This window comes from Dermacentor silvarum, chromosome 7 (genome assembly GCF_013339745.2).
Source record: "Dermacentor silvarum isolate Dsil-2018 chromosome 7, BIME_Dsil_1.4, whole genome shotgun sequence".
In the NCBI taxonomy this organism is placed as follows: domain Eukaryota; kingdom Metazoa; phylum Arthropoda; class Arachnida; order Ixodida; family Ixodidae; genus Dermacentor; species Dermacentor silvarum.
In genome coordinates, this window is record NC_051160.1 from 124,838,197 (window position 1) to 124,846,235 (window position 8,039).

Here is an 8,039-nt window from a genome sequence, read left to right on the forward strand (position 1 = left end):
GCATTTTCGAGAAGTGCGTGCGAACTTTTCATCTTGTTACTCATGGTGATGATAATTTCTTTACGCGCATCTCGGACTTACGGCCGTCACTGCGCGTTGCATAGCGCAGCTTGCGACACCGACACCGCGTGTCAATGCCAACGCCGCATTCCAATGCCGACAGCGCGTTCCAATGCCAACACCGCGTTCCAGGAGACCCACTCCGTGAATGCGTCTTTCTCTCTCTCTCGCTCTCATAGCGCGCAAAACCTCTTCAAATTGGCGCTGAGCCGTGCTCCCTCAAGGGCTGCAGAAGATAGCGCCAACCTTTCCCTTTCCCTCAAGAACCACTTATCATCATCCTCGCAGAGCACGAGGGTACGAACGCGCCAGCTGTGGACGAAGACGATGACGGTCGAACGCAATCGTATGGTTGGCATAAATGCATGTTCTGCAAGCGTGGGTGTATAGTCTAGTGGTTACGACGCTCGCTTTTGGGCCGGGGGTACGCAGGTTCGAATCTCGCCTCGGCAAGAAAGTTACTTTTCGTTCTTGGTAGTTTCTTGATACGCACCACAAATTACGGCTGACTTACACAGCTTCGCTGTTACGAAGAAAAACAATACAGAAACTGAGGAGTTAGAAACTGAAGGATACCGCTAAAATAGGGAGCGAGAAAAGTACAAGGAAGCAACATATATGAGAAAACCTAATGTTCGGGCCATTATGAAATTATTCGGAGCCAGCGGAAGGAGCAATGCGGTGTGGTTGAACGACATAGGTGTAAAGCACAGCGTTATGATCTGAGGTTAAGTGGGGTCCACGTGCGAGTGTGACATTTGTGTTGCATGTTTTGCTTTCTGCATTTGTCGCAATTTATCTTGACGTATGTAACGTCTTAAGTATCTTGAGGTGAGTGAATTGTTTCCTATCTTCTTCAGCTATTGGAGCGCCTAGGATATTGCGAGACTGCAGTCGTGCTGCTGTTGTTCCTGTTCCAGCTCTTATCCAAGTTCTTTTGTAGAGAATTAGCGCACGTTTGTACATGCTTTTCAGAAGTTTAGTAATGCTATCTTCACTATCACTGGTGTATTTCTAAACCTTGACGCGAATACTTAGGCTATGATAATCCGTGACCAACACAGGTAGAAATGTTATTTCGTACACCTTGTGTTCAACAATTCCTAAATGGTAGTCTGCGATGTTAAATATGAACAACATTGGAGACAACAACCATGGCGCAGTTTGTGGCCAAAATCAGCAAACACCGAGGTAGGCCAAGGAACAGACGTTAGCGACTGCGAATGCAACGCTCCCCGGTGCAGTGCGGTCAATTGGAGGAATGACGTCGGCGAATATAGAGGCGAAACGGTCTCGACGAGTACGACACGGTGAAGGACTAACGACTACTGGCGAACTAATGAGCTCGACGAGAAAAGCGCGAACCCTCCACTACCGACTGGAGCAGCGACCAGGCCTCTAACAGCTGCAGCAAACGCTCGTCTCGGGGGACAACTCGTCTGTTCGAATTGGTCCGGGTAATTGCTCTATTCGGTGAATGTTGAGCTAAATTGCGTTGCTTTGTTAGAAAAGATTCACAATGACGAAGAAACGCGAGTGATTTTGTTGTGCGCGCTTAGATCATTTGGGCAAGAACGGTGTGGTGGTGTTTTCAAAGAAAACATGACGTGAGGACATAAGACAGTGACTTTCTACCCTTACCGTACGAGCTTTCCCAATTCAGCAAACACCATACTAAATGGTATTAGTTAATCTGTGTAATAAGAAAAAATGTACATATTGTAGTGGGTTTCTCTAGACACGCGTTGTGTGTTGTGTTTTGGCAATATATCGTCAGATAGAAACGGGAAACAATCTTGAATCCCATATTCAAGTTGGTGTTACGGGATGGATGAGGCTATGTTGTTCTGCCTTTGCATTATTTTTCGCGGAAGCTGCATGGCATTCTCGCTTACAGATTTGGGAAAAACTTGTAGTGTGCATTTGCAAAAGCGCTTGTGGTATCGGGTCTCGCACGGCGAGGCGGCCGGACGCGAGCCCTACGTGGTGAGGCCTAATCGCCGGGGCGTTGAGCGCCGCAGAAAAACGAGACGACTTCTTCGTTTGGGGACCAAACGACGACTCACTTTATTCGGAGAGCGGGAAGGGATCAACGGATCAGCGCGAACGCTGATTACAACATTAGGCGCGGTAGGGCGCCAGTCGTCAGGTCCAATTCAAATCCGAAACAAGGCAGAATACAACACCAGTCGTGAGAGAACTTCACCACATTGTTTATGTGTGTATAGCTTTCGAGAATATCTTTCCTTGAAGTCATTGAAGAGACACGTTTGCCTGATAGGTGGGCAAAACAAAGACAACAAGCGCTCTGTTAATTACGCCGTGCAATTGCGCGACCTGTTATTTTAGCACAAAGAAAGTGAGAATTAAAAAAAAAAGATAACATTTTGCCTACAAATGTGTGATAACTTTTATAAACGAAGTCCCAGGTATGCGAAAACTTTTCGCTTCGACATAAGTGACAGCTCAGTTAAACGTCAACATGGTATTTTTCGCTGGTTTAACTTCAAATCAAAACATTTACGCTGTGATGCCAAAGCGAACCCTACTTCCATAAAACAGGCCTTGCTCGTTTCCATGTATCCATGGGCATGCACTGTTGATATATGTATTCCCCACGCCGAGATATCGCGCGTTCCTAATGGCAGTATTTCAAGATTCACTTTACACGAGAGTTGTATACGCTGGGCTAGTTTTTCGTCCAACGTGACGAAAATGGAGATGGCGGGACAGGAAATATTTGAACAGGGCAGATGCGTAGCGCAGTTTGCACGTCCTTTCTCATCATGTCTGCTGTCTGCCATGTCGTACTCAATGTGCAGCGGTTGTCTTATGTTGATTGAGCACATTAATAGGGCACGCAGACCAAAACAATGTACCAAAAAAAGCGGCAACAAGCACACAACTCTAAAATCCCGGCAAAATACCTGTATGAATGAGGGTGCTCTCTGTCTAAGCATCTGGAGCTCTCTGAAAAAAAATAAAAAAAAAATACAGGAAATAATGCGGGTCAATAGATGAAATAAGTGAAAGCAAATTGTTGTTCTAAAGACGTGATGGTAGCCCAAACAGTTAAGATTATATTTTAAATGCACATAGCGCGTACATGTTCTTCCTATCATTTGTAGGCAGCAACACAATTTTGTTTTATTGGGCTTACACCCGCAACCGCTATGAGCAGCTGAAGTCCTGAGAAGCTAGGCATGTCCTCTTAACGTACTCAAAGCACTAAGTGTGCAGGTAGCTGCAGAAGCTAAAAAAAGAATGAGCATCTTTGTGTCAAAAACTGGTTTCCTTAGAGGATGCAATTGTGGAAACGAGGAAACCCGCAAGCGATGAACGCTCGCCCTTGTCACGTCTCTCTTGCCTTGGTTCGTTCTTGACACTCACCTCGTAACGCTGGTAAATTAACATGGGAAGAAATTATTCTAGCTCCAACGCTATCTTCTCAGCATCTTTGCATCTTGAGAAAAAGTAATAACCTCTGCCGTTATTACTGTATACCAGCAACAGGGGCGGTGATAGCACCACTGAATTTCAGTACGTCGCAGCGCAGCCACGGCAACCTGGGGCGGAATTCACTAAGCGAACTTACGAACAAATTTTGGCGTGAGAAAAATCATATGAATGAAGCTTATTGACAAAGCTATTCACTGTTCGGAAGATCAGCAAGCTTGCGATGCACGCCGCTGCAAAGACGAGCGCTGTAGTCGAAACAATGCACCTATGTAAAGGTAGCACAGATGCGAACTTCAGTACTTCCACCAATAATAAGTGTAAGTCAATTCACAAAACCTAAACAGCCGTCGCAGATCACGACTTAAGAAGATATTTCTACGATAGGGTTGTAGCTGTCTTACGAACATCATTATGTCTAGAGCTGCGCCGCTCGAGCGGACGCAGGTAAGCCTTGGAACGCGCTGTTGCGGCTGATTGGCCGGAGGCCACAACTAATAGCCGAGGATGGCGCGGGCTTATATCTTTGTGGCACACTCTGATTTGTCATATCAAAGTTCATTGAACTGTTTCAGTGCATAATTGTATTGAGCGTGTGCTGCTGCGGAAGGCACTAACATTAATGCTGTGCGGAGAACTTTTGCCGAATTTCTGATAGGCTGTGTTTCTGTATGCGCCCAGTAGCCTGAATTTTCATACTCGTCATGACACTCTATTGGGTGTTAGCAAACATAAGTACCATGTCCGTCCCTGACAACCGTCAAGTTTGGAGCCCAATTCTATCGTGTTTTTTTTTCTAGTTTAAGCTTTCTCTTGCTCATAGGGCTGCATATGAGGATTTTTTCCAACACCTTGAGGCTATAGTTTTCCATGAGAGATGAAACAATGAAAAAAACGATTAAACATTTCTAGTTAGCAAAACTTGTTGCTGCTGCACAAGTCGCTGTTGTCTTCTGTGCTGTGCCTATTATATAGCTCATAGTTTTAATTCAGCATAAAGTTGAAGGGACGTAGTGTCTGTGCCCACGGTGTTGCTCATTATGTGGCCTAGAGTGTGAACCAACGTATGCGGATGGCAATTCTGTCTATGATATGATGCGGGACGTCAATACGATGAAATAAAGAAAAAGAAATGGCGTATAAAATGGCGTACCACCATTGTGATGATGGGAAATAAAATGCAGCTCACGAACGAAAAGAAAAAGTGTCGCATGCGTCCAAACACACGCACACGCACACGCGCACACGCACACGCGAACACAACACGCACACGCGAACACACGCGCACACGCGCACACACCACACACACACACACACACACACACACACACACCACACAACACACACAACACACACACACACACACACACACACACACACGCACACGCACGCACACACACACACACACACACACACACACGCGCACACACACACACACACACACACACACACACACACACACACACACACTTAAGTTTATTACCACAAAGCGACGTATAACTGGAGACACTTCGTTTTTGGTAAACACGAGCGCAGCGAAACGCTCATAAAGAGACCACTGCGTTTTTGTTTCACATACACAAAGCCAGTACAGGCAGCAGCCAACGGTAAAAGCAGACGGCAAAAAAAAAATGCCACAGCAGACGACAGCCATCGTCTTCCTAAGATTGGCTGGAGATGCTTATTCTAAACCTCAGACTAACATCAGTCCTGGGCGAACTGACGTCACTCATCTCTTTCAGTCGCTTCGTGCGATGTTGTTTCTATAGTTTCCTCCTGTCACTTTCTCTTACGTAAGAAACCCTTCATAGGCGTTTGTGAATCCAGCGCAAGAATTTTCGTCCAGCCGGCAAGAGTCTCACGATGCTCCGCGCCTGCTGCGCAGTAGTCAGGCCAACATGACGGCGCGAAAAAGCCGGTCACAGTGGCCCGGTATCATGAAGTGAGCAATGTGGAGCATGCCCGACGCTAAGCGCGGTCACTAAACCGCGTCAGATCAGCATTGACGTCGCTCGAATTATGCTGCCTTGTGTGCTCTCCCGGCGGCGCACAGTTCGATCACTTAATTCAGTGAGTTTAGGCAAAGCTACGACATTTCTATGTAATTAGCGGTGTAAGTGCATATCGTAGGGATCGTACTGAAGGACTGAACTAAGTTCACATAAAGGCCGGGCTGCGTGCAGCGTACGGCTGACAACTCAATAACTATTTCATTTGCATATAACTTCCATATTTGCCTTCACTCAGTACACGTATCCGCAACTTCTCAGGCTTCAACTCTCCCTCACTGTTAGTTGTGGCTTCACATATTTTAATTACCCGCAAGAAAAATGGAAAAATACTTATCGAGAAAATGGTCAGGCAATGAGACACAATCTCTCCACTTATGCTAATATAATGCTTAGAAGAATATTCAAGATATTAGAATGGGGAGGATCAAGGGCGATGATCAACGGTGAATATGTCAACAACCTTCAGCTTTTTGATGACATTGTCCTGTTCAGCAACCCTGGGGAGACATTCAAACAATTTATTATTGCGATAGCAATTATATGGACACCCCAAAGCAGATTTCTGCCGTCGGCGTCGCCATCGTCGTCGCCGTCACCGTGAGGTTCCGTATGACGTCAATGGAGATGAAATCTTCGCCGCGGTGGTGGTAAGTGGTTCTTGAGGGAAGGGAAAGGGTTGCGCGCTATCTTCTGCAGCCTTGAGGGAGCACGGCTCAGCGCCAATTCGCCGCGCGCCGAACGCTGTATGTGCGAGTGAAAGGGCGCGAGGGACGTGCGCTTTCACGGGGTTGAACCCACGGCGGAGAACAAACGCGCGTTCTTCGCCGTGATGATGATGATGATAAGTGGTTCTTGAGGGAAAGGGAAAGGTTGGCGCTATCTTCTGCAGCCCTTGAGGGAGCACGGCTCAGCGCCAGTTCGCCGTGCTCCCTTAAGGGCTGCAGAAGTAGGGCGTCTCTTTCCTCCTTACATCACCATATATGTAGAGCAAACGCGGTTTCTCCGACCCACGAAAAAGGCCGGGGGGGGAGGGAAGGAGGCGCGAGGCGTTTGCTGCGGCACCGAGTGCCTATTTATATAAAAACGTCGTGAGGCGCGAAGGTGGTAAAGACTTCCGACGCTGCTCGACGAGTGTCCCGTTCCGATGTCGTTGAAAACCTCCGAGCCGCCCCCAGAGACTCCGGCAACAGTCACCAATGCCGCACGTGTTTTGTGCAAACGCGGGAAAAACGCCGATGGCGTCGACTGCGGTTCTGCGTGTTGCCGGTGCTGCTGGATGTCCAAGTTTATACAGCTGATAAAGCTACTATCATTACTCCGTATAGCTTTCTACAAATTCGCTATCGCAATTGATGCTGCGCCTTTCGGGTGAAACTGCGACAACTTTTTGAGGACTTAACCGGGAAAGTGTGAGAGTAGGTCAACAAAGGTAATGTTGAATAACTTGCGAAGCGAACAAGAATCCATGATCGGGAATCAGGCTTTAGAGTATGTAAAGGAGTAAGTTTATATCGGTCAATTACTTATAGGGAACCCTGATCATGCGACAGAAATTTACATTAGAAGGAAAGTGGATCGGAGTGCATACGGCCGGCATTACCAAATCGTGACCGGCAGCTCACCCCTGTGTTGAAAAGAAAAGCGTACAATCATTCCATTCTTCCAGTACTATCATATGGGGCAGAAACATTGAGGTTAACAATGTAGAGTGAAAATAAGGACCGCTCAAACAAGCGATGAAACGAAAAGTGATATGCTTATATAACACTAAGACAGAGGAAGAGAGCGAGGTGGATCAGAGAGCAAACGGGGGTAGTGTTAGTTGAAATTAAGAGGAAAAATAGGAGCTGGGCTTGCCGTTTAATTTAAAAGGCAGATAATCGGTGGTCCATTATAAGTACAGAGTGGGCGTTAGGGGAAAGGAAGCGCAGTCGGGGACGGCGAGAAATTAGGTGGGGTAATAAAATAAGGAAATGTGCAGGCACAACTTGAAATAAGCTAGCGCAGGTCAGGGTTAATTATAGATCACTTGGAGAGGCCTTCGCCGTGCAGTGAGCATAAAAGTACGCTGATGACGTTTTAGAACATACAAAATTCATGCGGAATTTTAACGGACTGTTGCGCTTGAGCAGCATTTCGCTTCGTACTGCGAGGCCGCGGTCACATGTTTACAGAAGGATGTCGGGCGCCGCTTGGATACCACCCAAGCGGCACATACCATACCACCTTGGCATCGTACTATATGTGCAGTGACTGCTCTGAACAAAGTGCGTTAGTGTCGCAAGGTCGACTAGTTGAACCGATTGGATTCGAAAACAGCTAGAATGTTGAACGGCTATGGGCTTCGAGTACGGCGCTGTGCAGTATTCTGACGTGGACTTGAAAATGTATGGCAATGTTGGCACTGAGCATCGTGGTGATGTTACTGATTAGCCTTGGCTTCTATGAGGGGGCACTTGGGCTTAATGACAGAGACGGGTAATTCAGGGTCCAGGCCCTGTCAACGCGAAC